At 35.1% G+C, this 14,423-nt stretch overlaps 1 protein-coding gene across 2 annotated transcripts in view; it reads right to left on the bottom strand.

Annotated features, from left to right (window-relative positions):
• APBB1IP (amyloid beta precursor protein binding family B member 1 interacting protein) overlaps positions 1 to 14,423 on the bottom strand; it is a 114,464-nt gene that overhangs the window by 90,370 nt on the left and 9,671 nt on the right. The gene's annotated exons all lie outside the window — the stretch shown is intronic.

Raw genomic sequence — 14,423 nt, 5'->3', positions numbered from 1 at the left:
CAATAGGTGAAGAAGAGGAGTAAAATACTGATCATATATATAAAGAGAGCAGCAGAGGGGGGAAAGCAAATCTATATCTTTTAAGCTGCCTCTGTCTCTTGGTTCATGAAATAACATAACATTTAGCACTAGGAAGAGCCTCAGATTTTACCCAATCCAGCTTCCTCCATTTACAGATGAGAAAACTGAGGCACAAGAATATTGCTCCTTCAATTTATGACCAGAGGAGAACTAGAGATCATTATTGATCACAAAATAGAAGAATTTGATTACATCAAACTAAAAAGTTTCTGTACAAATAATACTAATGCAAACAAGATTAGAAGGGAAGTAACAAATTGGGAAAATATTTTTAGAAACAAAGGTTCTGACAAAGGTCTCATTTCCAAAATATATAGAGAACTGACCATAATTTATAAGAAACCGAACCATTCTCCAATTGATAAATGGTCAAAGGATATGAACAGACAATTCTCAGAGGAAGAAATTGAAACTATATCCACTCACATGAAAGAGTGTTCCAAATCACTACTGATCAGAGAAATGCAAATTAAGACCACTCTGAGATACCACTACACACCTGTCAGATTGGCTAAGATGACAGGAACAAATAATGACAAATGTTGGAGGGGATGTGGGGAAATTGGGACACTAATACATTGCTGGTGGAGTTGTGAAAGAATCCAGCCATTCTGGAGAGCAATCTGGAATTATGCCCAAAAAGTTATCAAACTGTGCATACCCTTTGACCCAGCAGCGCTACTACTGGGCTTATATCCCAAAGAAATACTAAAGAGCGGAAAGAGACATATATGTGCCAAAATGTTTGTGGCAGCTCTTTTTGTTGTAGCTAGAAACTGGAAGATGAATGGATGTCCATCAGTTGGAGAATGGTTGGGTAAATTGTGGTATATGAAGGTTATGGAATATTATTGCTCGGTAAGAAATGACCAGCAGGAGGAATATAGAGAGGCCTGGAGAGACTTAAATCAACTGATGCTGAGTGAAATGAGCAGAACCAGAAGATCACTGTACACTTCAACAACAATACTGTATGAGGATGTATTCTGATGGAAGTGGAAATCTTCAACATAAAGAAGATCCAACTCACTTCCAGTTGATCAATGATGGACAGAGGTAGCTACACCCAGAGAAGAAACACTGGGAGGGGAATGAAAATTGTTAGCACTAATATCTGTCTGCCCAGGTTGCATGTACCTTCGGATTCTAATGTTTATTGTGCAACAAGAAAATGATATTCACACACATGTATTGTACCTAGACTATATTGTAACACATGTAAAATGTATGGTATTGCCTGTCGTCGGGGGGAGGGAATAGAGGGAGGGGGGGTAATTTGGAAAAATGAATACAAGGGATAATATTATAAAATATATATATATATATAAAAAAAAAAAAAAGAATATTGCTCCTTCCCCTTCCCCTCCACCCCCTGCCCCCACAGAGCACAAACTCGTCTCAGGGGCAGCCTGAATTATCCCTATGGGGCCAGAGTTTCACCAAAAGTAGGTGTGTTACACAGGGTAAGCAACAGAGGATGAGAAGATGGGGCAGATGGGAGAAGTGACAAGAGCCCCAAAGAGCCCAAAGAGCCCACATCAGAAAGCTGGGGCAATCTATCCCATGGTCAAGTGCTGAAAACAGGAACCAAAATCATTTGTTGAACAAGCCAAGTGATCAGGAAGGCAAAAAACATGAACCAACCAAGCTAAGTGCAGATTAACAAGAAGTCTGTTTTAACACCACTCACCACAAACCCTGGATACATCCTCTTTAAAAAGGATTTTCCTGAACCAATCACAACCTCAAACACTGGTCAAACATGGGAGGTTTGCAGAGTTTCTTTCTCTCTGTCTCTGTCTCTCTGTGTCTCTGTGTTTGTCTCTTCTTTGTGTGTCTTTCTCCCCTCTTTGTCTTTCCCCCTTTTCTTTCTCTCTAATTCTTCTTTTTCTCCTCTCTCTGTCTCACTCCTCCCTTCCTTTCCCCTTCTCTCCATCCCTCTCTGTCTCTGTCCTTTTCTTTGTGTGTGTTTCTATCTCTCCTTCTCTCTCTGTCTTTCTACTTCTTTCTTTCTGTCTCTGTCTCTCCTCAGAACTAGAGTTTAAAAAGTTAGTATTGTATTCTATAACTAACAAAGAGTTCCAAAATATTCAGATTCACTTTGAAATCCTATTATATTAGCCAAAGTATTCTAAGGGGATTATACTGACATTTTAAAAAACTTCCAATATCTTATTTTTATTAAAATCTTCAAAACACATGTTAAGGAACCAAGTACACATAGGTGGTCCAGGAGAGGGAATACTGGACCTGGAGTCAGTGAGTTCTGAACTAAAGTTCAGTCTCAGATATTTATGTGTGACCCTGGATAAATTACCAAATCTCTGTCTTTTTCCTCACCTATAAAATGTGGATATTAATGGCATCTACCTTCCATGTCTATTATGAGGATCAAATGAAATAATCACAAAGTGCTTAGTAAGCATCATATAAGCATTAGCTATCATTGAGATTATTAGTAACAGCAATATCAAAGAGATATTTGTAAAGCACTTTGTAAACTTTAAAGTTCTATACAAATGAGTTATTATTATTACTATTATTATTATCAATTTTATTACTTTTCTCTTTTCCTCTATTTAAATAGAAGAACACAGTATAGTGAAAAGAGGACTGGACTATTAGTCAAAAAAGTCTGAATCTGAAATGTTGATCTTGATATTTATTGACTGTGTGATTATAGCAGGCTCTAAACCTCTCTGAGATTCTGTTTTGTCACATACTAAATGGATAAAGTAATAGTTTGAAACACAATTTCAATATTATGTTCTAATAAGAGACATGGGGACTCTTTTATATTTCATCTGTATTTGACAAAGAGCTGGATATAGAATCAAATAAGGCAACACATATAGAACTCTACAAATTTTAAAGCATCATGTACATGCTAATTATTACTAGTACATGTTTGTGTTTTAAATCATAGTACTAATACTGTTACATATTTGTATTTTAAGTGATACTACTACTAAAACTATAGTTTTAAACTATACCACCATCACTACTACTATTAAATATTTGTGTTTTAAACACTACTACTATTACTACCACCACCCCCACCATTACATATTTACATTTTAAATGACACTACTACTACTTTATTGTGTTTTAAACTATACTATTACTACTACTACATGTCTGTTTTAAATCGTACTACTACCACTACTACTACACGTTTGTATTTTAAACTATACTATTACTACTACTACATGTTTATGTTTTAAATACTATTACTACTACCATTACATATTTATGTTTAAATGATTTATATGATTTAAGTGATAAATGTTTTAGATGTGAGAAAAATGCTCTTAATATTAAGAGCTAGAATGTTAATTATTTTTGTTATTGTTGTTTCTCTGGATGAGGAGGACCAAAAGTTCTTGAAGACATAACAGTATGAAAGGAGTGCCCACCCTGACAGGTTCTATGAGTGAAAGACCAATGGGCACTGGGAAGATTCAGGTAAGCTCTCAAGATCATGGTCCTCTTACTATCCCCAAGACTGTCATGCTCTATGTGAGTGTTAGGGAAGTAGGCTGGGTGATTTCTGGCAATATCATCTGAGAGATCTGTTGTACTCCAACTTCAAATGAGATAGGAATTTATCACTAAGGGATTTCATATTTACATAACTAAATAAAGACATCTAAATGCCCCCTTTCCCAGCTCAATTTTGGGTTATTATTTTAATGTTTGATCTTTTTAAAATTGCTGATACTTTGGGGGGAATACATCTAAAAACACAATTTCTGAGACAAAAATATAGATTATTTCATTGATCTGCTTTGTAAATTAAGAAGAGACTCAATGAGTATCACAAATATTTTTAAAAGTGATTGGTTTCATATTATGACTGATTAAGGGAAAAAGACAAGGGAAAAATTTGGTAAGAGTTGGGAAAAGAATGTAAGATTGAACTAGAGGAGAGAGAGACAGTCAGGTAGAGATATACTAAGAGAATACAAAGTAGGGAAAAAACATGAAACCAGCAGGAAAGCAGGAGAGGCAAAAGGAGGAAAAGAAATTCCCAGAAAGAGATAGGAACAAAAAAAAAAGAGAAACATCTAGAGTAGTGTCCCAATTTCGTGGAGGAAGAAGAGTCCGCCTTACAATATTGCTGATAAAGACTTCTGCAACCTTATCATAGTACTGTAAGAATAAACAGGGATAATCATATAAAATGTTATTTAATTCAACAAATATTTTATAAACATCTACTATTGTGAGCAAGAAACTGTCCTAGTTCTTAGTATCAAGGATCTTGTCAAGGAGAGAAAGTCGATACAAATTTTCTTTGGTGAAGCTGAATCTGTGGATTGGAAGTTCCAATTGATAAAGTGGATATGTGGATTGTAATGAAATTTAGTAGGGCAGCTAGGCTGGGCCAAATATGCTGGTGTGTGAACAAATGAAATGGAATGAGACACCAAGTCTCAGTTTGCATTCTTGTCTTCCTGAACAAGTGACATGAAGCAAGGATTCTCTGAGGGCAGCAAGTTTGAGATTCATAGTTAAAAAAACCAAACATATCGCTACTGAATACCTGCTTCTCCACATCCAAAGGACTCTTCTAGGTAGGTAATTAAAAAGCAAGGAAGGGAAAAAGGAACACAGGAAAGGACACTTTGGTCTAAATTATTGACATAACAAATGGTCTCAGTTCTATTTAAGTTGTGAAGACCGGTGTGCAGTGTTTTCTTGGTACAAAGAGATTTCCCTGGGTGACTCCTGAAATCTTTAAATATCCAAGCATGAAAGTAATAGTCTCTGGTGCCTTTTTAACCTCCCAGAGTGGAGACAGGAAGTTTGTCAAAGGGCCCTAGGAATTGAAAGTCATGATCTTGTCCATCAGCAGAGCTAATTAAAACCAGGAGGGTGTATTGTGGCTTGGCAATCAAGAATCCCAAGAGCAAATAGCCCAGACTTTGCTTAGATATTGGTCTGGTCTTTGGTGATTGGAATGAGAAAAGCTTGCACTCTGCTAATGATCCAAACATAGGGAAAAATACTATAGCATTATTAGCACTGCGTAGGAATGGATTTTTCACTTATTTTCAAAGTGAGAAAATGTACAACAGAAATGGGGTTTTTTTTTTTTAAGAAAAAATACTAGTCAGGAGTCTTAGTATACACTGGGAAATGGCAGACCAACTCTCTGCCCCTTTTTGGGGTTGCCCATGTATTTATAAGTTTTTGTGTTTTGACATTTTCTCTGACCCAAATAATGACCTGCTAAAGGTGAGGACAAGATATGTTTTTGTTTGTTTGTTTGTTTTTTTAAGCGAGCCTTTGTACGTTTGAGCTCTAGGACAGTCCAGCATGACGGCACAGTGGTAAGACTTCTAAATTTGAAGATGGGAAGACCTGCTTTCAAATGTGGTCTCAAACATTAATTAGACGGGGGAACCTGAGCAGGTTATCTCTCCTCTGTCTCAGTTTCCTCACCTGTAAAATGGTGATAAAAATTAATACCTCATTGCCAGAATCATTATGAGAATCAAATAAGATAATAGTTGTAAAGTGTTTTGAAAAAAATAATAATGAACAGAAATAATAGCTAACATTTAAGTAGCGCCAGGTACTATGCTAAATGCCTTACAATTATTATCTCATTTGATCTAACAGTTCTGAAAGGAAGTACTATTATACCCATTTTACAGATAAGGAACTTAAAATGGTATATACATTTTATCATAATTGTTATAATTATCATTACTATTATTATGCTTATTAGTCTTTCCCATGATGGTGGTGACTAAGAGTTCTTAAGGGCCACACTGATGTAGCACCAGCCCTGACAAGTTGCATCTTTTTTATTTTTAATTTTATTTATTTTGGCGAGGCAATTACAGTTAAGTGACTTGCCTAGACTTACACAGATAGCTAAGTGTTAAGTATCTGAAGCTGGATTTGAACTCAGGTCCTCCTGACTTCAGGCCAGTGCTCTATCTACTGGGCCACCTTGCCCTTTCCCCCTGACAGGTTATATCAAACTAGAAAGACCATGGGTCTGCTGACTGCTTGTCTTTTGAAGACCAGCCTAGTTCTGCCTCTTATTGCCAATGTCATTTAGCATTTATGGGCCTCGTTTCCTAATTTGTAAAATGAATGTGCTGGACCTGATGACCTCAAAGATTTCTTCTAGCCTTTAGTAATGAGCCTAAAGTTCACAGAGACGCATTATCAGGTAGATGAGTACAATGAAGAATTTCACCATGCTAGACCCCAGGGTGAGATAAAAAAATGCATTTTCCCCACTTTTGCAAGAGTGGGAGCCCATGGGTGTTAAATAACGCCTACATTATCAGCCACAGTTAATATGTTGGTTGATTTTCCTGAAACATTTTCTTTTTGTTCTTTGTTACAAGGGATGGATGGTTCATGGTGGGAAAGGAGGAGGTGATATTTTTCAGAAATAAAACATAATTGCTATACTCAACAGAAAGATTTTGCTCTTCCTCTTCAGGCAGTACAGATTTGCATTGATTATCTGACTGATTTTTTTATACTTGGACCTAGAAGGACAATTGAGAATTCAGAACTCAGTGGATTTTTAACAGCTACCATCCTTAGATTATAAGAAGGAGATTTTTTAACCTTTCCAAAGAAAGATATTTTTACACAATTCTATGCTTGCACTATTTTGCTCTTTAAACTTTCTAGCACCTTTTAACAAGTACATTTCCCCTACGTTCAGCTTCCTGGAACCTTGCTCTATCTGCAAATGTCATCGTATCCATCTGTTCCCTTTTGATATACAAAGTTACCAGCAATGAATGACCATCATTGACCTGCCCAGAAATGGAGTTTGAAAAAAAATTGCTAGATTTCTCCAGGTTCAATCTGTCATATTAATTATATTTCAAGAATTCTTGAATCAAGGAAACAAAAATGGACAAAGGAAGCACTTGGAATCTGTGACCCCAGATAGCTAAAAGGGAGAAGGTTGGGCTTGAATGCAGGAATAAAGGTTAATTACTGGATCATGGATTGAGAGCTGGTAGAAAAGTTAAGTATAGCCATTTTACAGGTAAGCTGACTGAGGTGCAGAGAAAATGAATAACTCAAAGGGTTGTCTGAAGATCAAATGAGACAATATTTGTAAAGCATTCCTTAGCACAGCTCCTGACACACAGAGGCACTAAATAAATACTAGCTATTATTATTATTATTATTATTATTATTATTATTATTATTAGTTGTTGTTGTTTATTACTTGCCAAGGGACACACTGTCAATAAGTATCTACAAAGGAATTAAACCCAAATATTCCTAATTCCCAGTCCAGTACTCTATCCATTATGTCATATGGCCTTATACAAGCTGTGTACTTCAATCCATCATCTGTAGACCAGTAATGAATTGAGAATAAAATAAGGTATATGATCTCTTTGAACATAACTCTGTCCGTAATCTTTTCTTTCCCTGACAAGATGCATAAAGATGATCTTAGGGGTTACCTTATCAAACTCTGTCTTGCTTGATCTGTTCCCACAGCTAACAAAACTATATAGTATTTTTTGACTCTTCCCCTGTTCCCCCAAAATACCAACTACTTTGCTCATTCAAGCTGTTCTTTCAGAGGCAAAATGGTTTCATATCCCCAGACCTTAAAAACCGCTGCAAGATGTTGGGGCTGTAAAAGTTATCATCTGTGTGGCAAAAAAGTTTTAAAAAACCAGTGTGCTACAGAATATCCTTCCATTCCACCCTAGGAGTGCTAACAATAAAGGAGGGAAAAAGTCTCATTTCAGATTTCCCCCTGCTGTTTGTGGTCTTCGTTCTATCTAACCCCTGTAAGGTTTAATCTAAATAGAAAACTTTTTTCCTCTTCATTTAAAAATTTTTAGGCCCTAACTCCCTAAGCACTCATTTAAAAGAGATAGTAAGTGAACTCTGCCCTTTACATCTCAAATTTAAATCAGTAGGTTCATGATTACTTTATTATTATTATTATTATTAAAGTACAAGTTACCAAACTTAGTGGGATTTTATTTTCTCTAGTAAGTGCTTTTTGTAGTTAGCTAATTACTTTCTTCTTGTTCTCTGGAGGAAGCTACTTCAATTTGGAATTTACCACTAAGTTCAGAAGTTCCTTAAATTCAGAACAAATTCAACATATAAACTCTTTTTTATCACTCTAGAAAGTGGCTTTTTCTTTTTTCTTTTTTGTTCTACAGGCCTCTTAAATAAAGTTCTTACTAAATCTATTTTTCATTCTATTGACTTTCCAAGAGCAAGATATGTCTCTTCATAAGCTAATTTGGTCAGCAAATTTAAATAAAAGCAAGAATTCTTATCTGTATTATTCCAAGCCCATATAATTGTTCTATCAGTCTTTCCATCTCTTCAAGGAATAACTGTAAAACTTGCCTTCCAATAACATTACATTATTATATTATTATTTTAAATTACATTCATTAGTGAGAGGCAACATGTGTATAAAGAAGAATCCCCAATAGTTAATGAGGTTCTTTAAATTGTGTTAACTCACCCAAGTCATTTAACATTCATTAGACCTAAGCTTCTTGTATTCTAAAACAAGAGAGTTTGGACCACATAAACCTTACCACTTCTTCCAGCTATTAAACATTGTATAATTCTGCCTGCTAATCTATTTTAAAATTCTAGATGGAAAGAATGGTTTGCAAACTTGAAAAGAAGTGGATTTTTGGACTTAATTTTATAGATAACTGACATGATCCAACTTAGCAACACAGACCTCGGATAAATGCATCTAGATAGAGAGCTTATGGCTATCGAATTTATGAATTTCTCATAATTGAAGTCAGCACCTGTTTTTTCTTAGGGAATATTTTCACTTAATTTCTATATGTTTCCAGGCACTCTGGATTCTATGCTCTACTATGTGCCTATGGGAAGGTATTAGTTATACTTCTTCCTTGTTTTCATACTTCCCCAATCTGTCATTTCATCAGTAAGTGTGCTTTTCCCCACAAATTTAGATTATTAGACTTTCCACCAAAATAATAGCTGGGCAACCAATCTGGTGATGAGCATCTCTGCTTCAAGCTAGGCAGAACCTTTTATTAGAGATAAATAATACATCATTCAAGCCCTGACCTTTTAAGTCTTCTCATCTTAGCAGGACTTGCTCTCCATATACAATTTTAAATATGGAAAAGAGAAGGGATACTTTTATTCTTTCTTCCATTAGCAGTCTCTTCTCCAACCATAGATTAAATTAATAGGAAGGAAAAATTTCCTGGGAAACAAAAAAAAAAGCATTTTCTGCCCAAGAGAGGCTTCAAGTACAGAAAAAATGTTACTGTTCAATTCAATTCAAGAAACATTTAAACTGAAGCCAGTAGGAGGGATGTAGTAAATGGATGACCATTTGTGAACTTTTAACCTTAGTAACTACTTTCTGTCATACTTCTACCACCCTCATTTTTCAATCTGCATGGGAAAAATAGATCTGCCCAGATTTATTTGAGAATGGCTATTTCCAAACTCTCAGCCAATTCTTCCTCCTACTCATTTGTGGGCTCATACCATTATTCATTTTCAGGATCTTTTCATGTACTTAGGGAGCAGATCAATAAATTGTCCCCAAGTCATAATCTGATACTAGTGTTTGACCTCTTAAGTTTTTTGTGCCTTGAACAAAGTGTTTAATAAATAAATCATTATCAATTGTTGAATTATATAAATTTAATGGTACAATGCCTATATTCAATGAAGTTTTTCTAAATTACTTAAGAATTGGTACCAATTCTTATATCAGCTTTATAGAAGGTACCTCAACAAATAAAAATTGTAGATTTAATCAATCTGAGCAAAATTCATCTCTTCCTCTTGAGCAAGGCTGACCCTTAAGAACAAATTTTAGCCTTTTTTTTTAAAGTTGTGAATCCCAGTTATTCTCAAGTAGGATTGTAGCTCTGGGCTTTTCTATAGAATCCTATCAGTCATATATGACCTTATTTTCAGATTTGAGCCATAGGAAAAAAAGCATTTCGAGAGGGAATTGGAAAAACTTAGATCCTAGCTAAAGTCTATTTAAAAAATTATGTTTGGGGGCAGCTAGGTGGTGCAATGGATAGAGCACCAGCCTTGAATTCAGGAGGACCCGAGTTCAAATCTGGTTTCAGACCTTAACACTTCCTAGCTGTGTGACCCTGGGCAAGTCACTTAACCCCAGCCTCAAAAAATAAAAATAAAAATAAAAAAAATAAAAAATTATGTTTACCATGATGCTTCACATTCACAGATGGATGCTTTTACTTATTTATATATGATATTGAACATTTTTTTAAGCAAAAGAATTTTTTTAAATATCAAAGAAAACTATGATTCATTTATCCTAATGTAAAGAGGCTCATCATTTTTCAAAAAGTACTAAGCACTTATTATACAAAATGCATCATAATTAATTTACAACAAATTAATACACAAATAGCTAATGTTTATGTAGTACTTTAAGATTTGTTAAACATTTTATATATACTATCTCATTTGTTCCTTGTAATAACTCTGTGAGGTTCGTATTGTTATTTTTCCCATTTTATAGATGAAGAAACTGAGGCAGAGGGATTGGAACTCAGGGCCTCTGATCTATCTACTGCATCACCTAGCTGCACAAAAAAGTGGCCAGTGGGAAAGTTATTTAATATTCCCACAATCCAGAGCAAAGTCAATCAAAAACTTAGTTTAGATTCATGACGGATAAAATAGGGAATCTGAATGTTTGTCAAATTTAACATTCTTAGAAAAAATTATTAGTCCATCTGACACAAAAGATCATAGAATCATGGATTCAGAACTTAGAAGAGGCCTTTGAAGTCATCTAGACACTTAGAAAGATTAAATGAACTGTCCAAAGTCACATGCACTAGAATTTGAACCCAGTTCCTCTTATTACAAATGTAGCACTTCTACCATAGGACTACAAAACAATGTCTCTGCTTAAAAACAAAAAGCATCTTACACCCCCTCAAGTCAGTGGTTAGACAATAAACTTTGAAGTTTACAGACAAATTCATATTTATTGATAAAAGGTTGTATACTCTACTGCATTCACAAAATCTTATTTTGTTAATAGTTTATTAAGCTACATTCCTATAAGTCATGATCTGAATTAAGTGGTCTGTGGTCTGCCATAATACTAAACCTTTTGCAAAACACTGTTATGTTTATTTACCTAAGCAATATGGTATGCTTCAACCAAGAGAATATCAACCATTTTACGTTTAAAAAAGCATTCATTATTAGTCTGGAGTAGACTAGGAAACTATTTATTGTGACAAACTGCAATTGATACAGTTTATAGGCTTTTGAGTTGGGGATATGTAACTAAAATTAAAATGTTCTTTTTACTCTTCCTTTCTGTATCTTTTAAAAATTTTTTTGGATACTGAGCACTCCTATCTTGTCTAATATGAAGTTGGACCTAGATGGAAGCTTTAATTTGTTCCATTTTTGATATGGGATGCTTTGACCCTCCTTAGGCAATCTGATGGTCCTTTGCTTTTGGGGTTCTCCAAATTAATGCAATCACCAGTGGCCATTAGCTCTTCTGCAGCTCAGAACTTCTAAACTCAAGCAATCCACCATCAGCCTCAATAATAACAGGGATTACTGGTGGGTACTACCAGAATCAGTTTCTTAGCAGAGAAAGAAATTGAGGAAAGGAATGGAAATGAAAACAATATAAAGTTATGTCTGCATTAGACCTCAGCAAGGTACAAAAGTCCATGTCTCTCTCCATGAAAAGCCCCCATCATCTACTCAAGATTATTGGAAGAGATTCATCATATTGACTAGGGTCCCCCTGACCAACCCTTTCAAGGATTCACAGTGACATTTAATTTCCCTCAGTATCATTTGGAAAATGTTTTCCACTGGTTGAAGGTTTGAACACCCTGAAATCCCCAGAGTTGGTCTGATATTCTAGAATTCTTTTAGAAAAAAGGGTCTGAGCACTTGAGACAAATCTTAAAGAGATTAATTTTCATACTGTTTTTGCATATAATTTTAATGTTATATGAGTGTTAGAACAAATCAAAATTTCCTCATTTCCTGTCCCCAGAAGTTTTTTACCCTAGCTGTGTCTTGTTCCCATGCATGCTTGTTCTGACTCAGCTGAAAGACTAATAATAATCTAGTTTTTATGAGTTAAGTTATTTTCTGTTTTTTACAGAAATTCTAATGAGCTTCCTGGTTTTAAATTGCTCTATTCAATAAAAGCACAATGAACCACAGAATTACAAACATTTGCCAACAATGATGGGCCAGACAATGAATCTATATTGGCATAGAATTAATATCTACATTCAAAATATAATATTTAGCTGACCAAAGCTCATTGTTGACAAAGTTTAAGGAGCTGGATGTCATGCTGAAAAAGCAAATAAAATGGTGCCATCTCCAAACTGCTCATTCACTGGCATTATGTCAGAATTAGCAGTAGTTAATTTTAGGTTCATTAACAGAGATGGAATATCTTGTTAACAGCAGTAGCTTTTTGGGTGCATCTAGTTTCCGGTTAATCATGTTGGAATTCCTTGAGCTGTTCTCTCTTTCACTAATATGCTTCCATGTGAAATCACCTGAGAAGGGATTTAAAAAAATTTTGTTTTTTGGAGCTTTTTTTGGCTGTGGAGAACACTAATAGTTTTGGGTTGTCTCTTTTTACATGCAATCATGATGTTAATTTAATTAAGCACTGGACGCTTGTTTGCCTGATCAAGCAAAGTCTATTTTGTTGAAACAGTTGGTTTGAGAGATATTTCTAGTAAACAGTTATGGTTTTGTTGGGTTTTTTTTTTAAACAATTAACTTGTTTTGGTATTTGCGAGTACCTACTATAAATAAAATGCCATCACTTAGAACTTGGAAACAGATTCTTTTCAAATACTTTTTTTTTTTTCAGTGTCCCTGAACTTCTGTTAAGGCATATGGTGAATGTTCCCTATTTGGACATTTGAATACATGATGAAATTCAACTGATAAGCTGGGAAGCCATGTTCTTCTTCTGGTTAGCTCAGATGACTTGTAAATTTAAGTATCTTTTGACTGCCTCTTGAGGGCATGATCAAGTTCTTGTGTACTGAAAGCCCTTCCACATAAATTGGCAACCCAAATGAAAGAGCTCCTTCCTTGCACCTGTTTGACAGGCTTTGATGCTGACATATGTTTTGGGTTTTTTTTTTTTGAATATCCATTTCTTGGTTTTCTACATAAAATTTCTTTGTTTTTTACACATCTTTCATTCTCTTGCAAAAGCAAAGTTATTGGGTTTAGTGATGAGTTATTTTTAATTTTTTTTTCTGTTTAACTGGTGAGTCCCAGTATCACCAATTTAAACCAAGAGAAGAAAAAGAGTTCCTATAGAATGGTCTCTCTGGATTCACACTAAACTTAAAAATTAACACATTGAAAAAACACTTAATTTTTACTTAAAATGACTTTCAATTATAGCACCATTTATTAATTACTTATTTCAGTATTCCCTGACACTGAGCACTGTTAAACCAGTGCTGTAAAGTGGCTTTAAAAAAATGATAAACTTATTATCACCAGGGGGAAGTGCTGCAGTGGAGAGAGCCACTGGACTTGGAGTCTGAAGGACCTGAGTTTGAATCCTGCTGTATGAGCCTAGACAAAATCTCTGTTTCAGTTTACGAATCTGTAAAATGTGGATGCATTTATCTCCTAGGGTGGTGGTAAGAATCAAATGAGATAATATTTGAAAACCATTTTGCATATCTTAAAGTATTTTATAAATGCTAATTATTACTTCTCCTCTTCCTCTTCCTTCTTTTACTCTTGTTCCTTTTTCTCTTCCTCTTCCTCCTCCCCCTCCCCTCCCCGCCCCCCCCCCCCCTGCAAAAAGAATACAATTATCTTTGGCACAATCACCCAAGTACACAGAAAAGCTTTAAGAAGGCTGACATGACTAATAACATCCTTGCAAGGGAAAGTACATTGAAGCTACATCTATTTGATTCCCTTGCCTTTTTAAAGGGCTCCACTGAAGCAGAGAAGTATTTGTTTTACTTTTTGCCTTTTAAAATAAGTTTTATTGGTACTTTTTGTTTTATGCTAACCACTTTTAATTATCATATCATACCCTATCCCTTTTCCTCCTTGCCTTATAACAAAGTCAGTTAATCCAAGCCAATCAACCCAGTGACAAAGAATGCAACATTGCAAACCCAGAGTGCTCTAGCTCCTTTACCAAAAGCAAGGAGGGGCTTCCTTAGCTACTCTCTAAGATTAAGAGGGATCATCACAATTATTCTGTTTTCAATCTCTTTTTAATCATTCCTTTTGTTTACGTTATGTAGTCATTACAATCTCCTGGTTGTACTTCA

The sequence above is a fragment of the Sminthopsis crassicaudata genome, chromosome 5 (assembly GCF_048593235.1).
Source record: "Sminthopsis crassicaudata isolate SCR6 chromosome 5, ASM4859323v1, whole genome shotgun sequence".
Classification (NCBI taxonomy): Eukaryota; Metazoa; Chordata; class Mammalia; order Dasyuromorphia; family Dasyuridae; genus Sminthopsis; species Sminthopsis crassicaudata.
The sequence above is the reverse complement of the archived record's forward strand: the minus strand, read 5'-3'. Positions and strand labels throughout refer to the sequence as shown.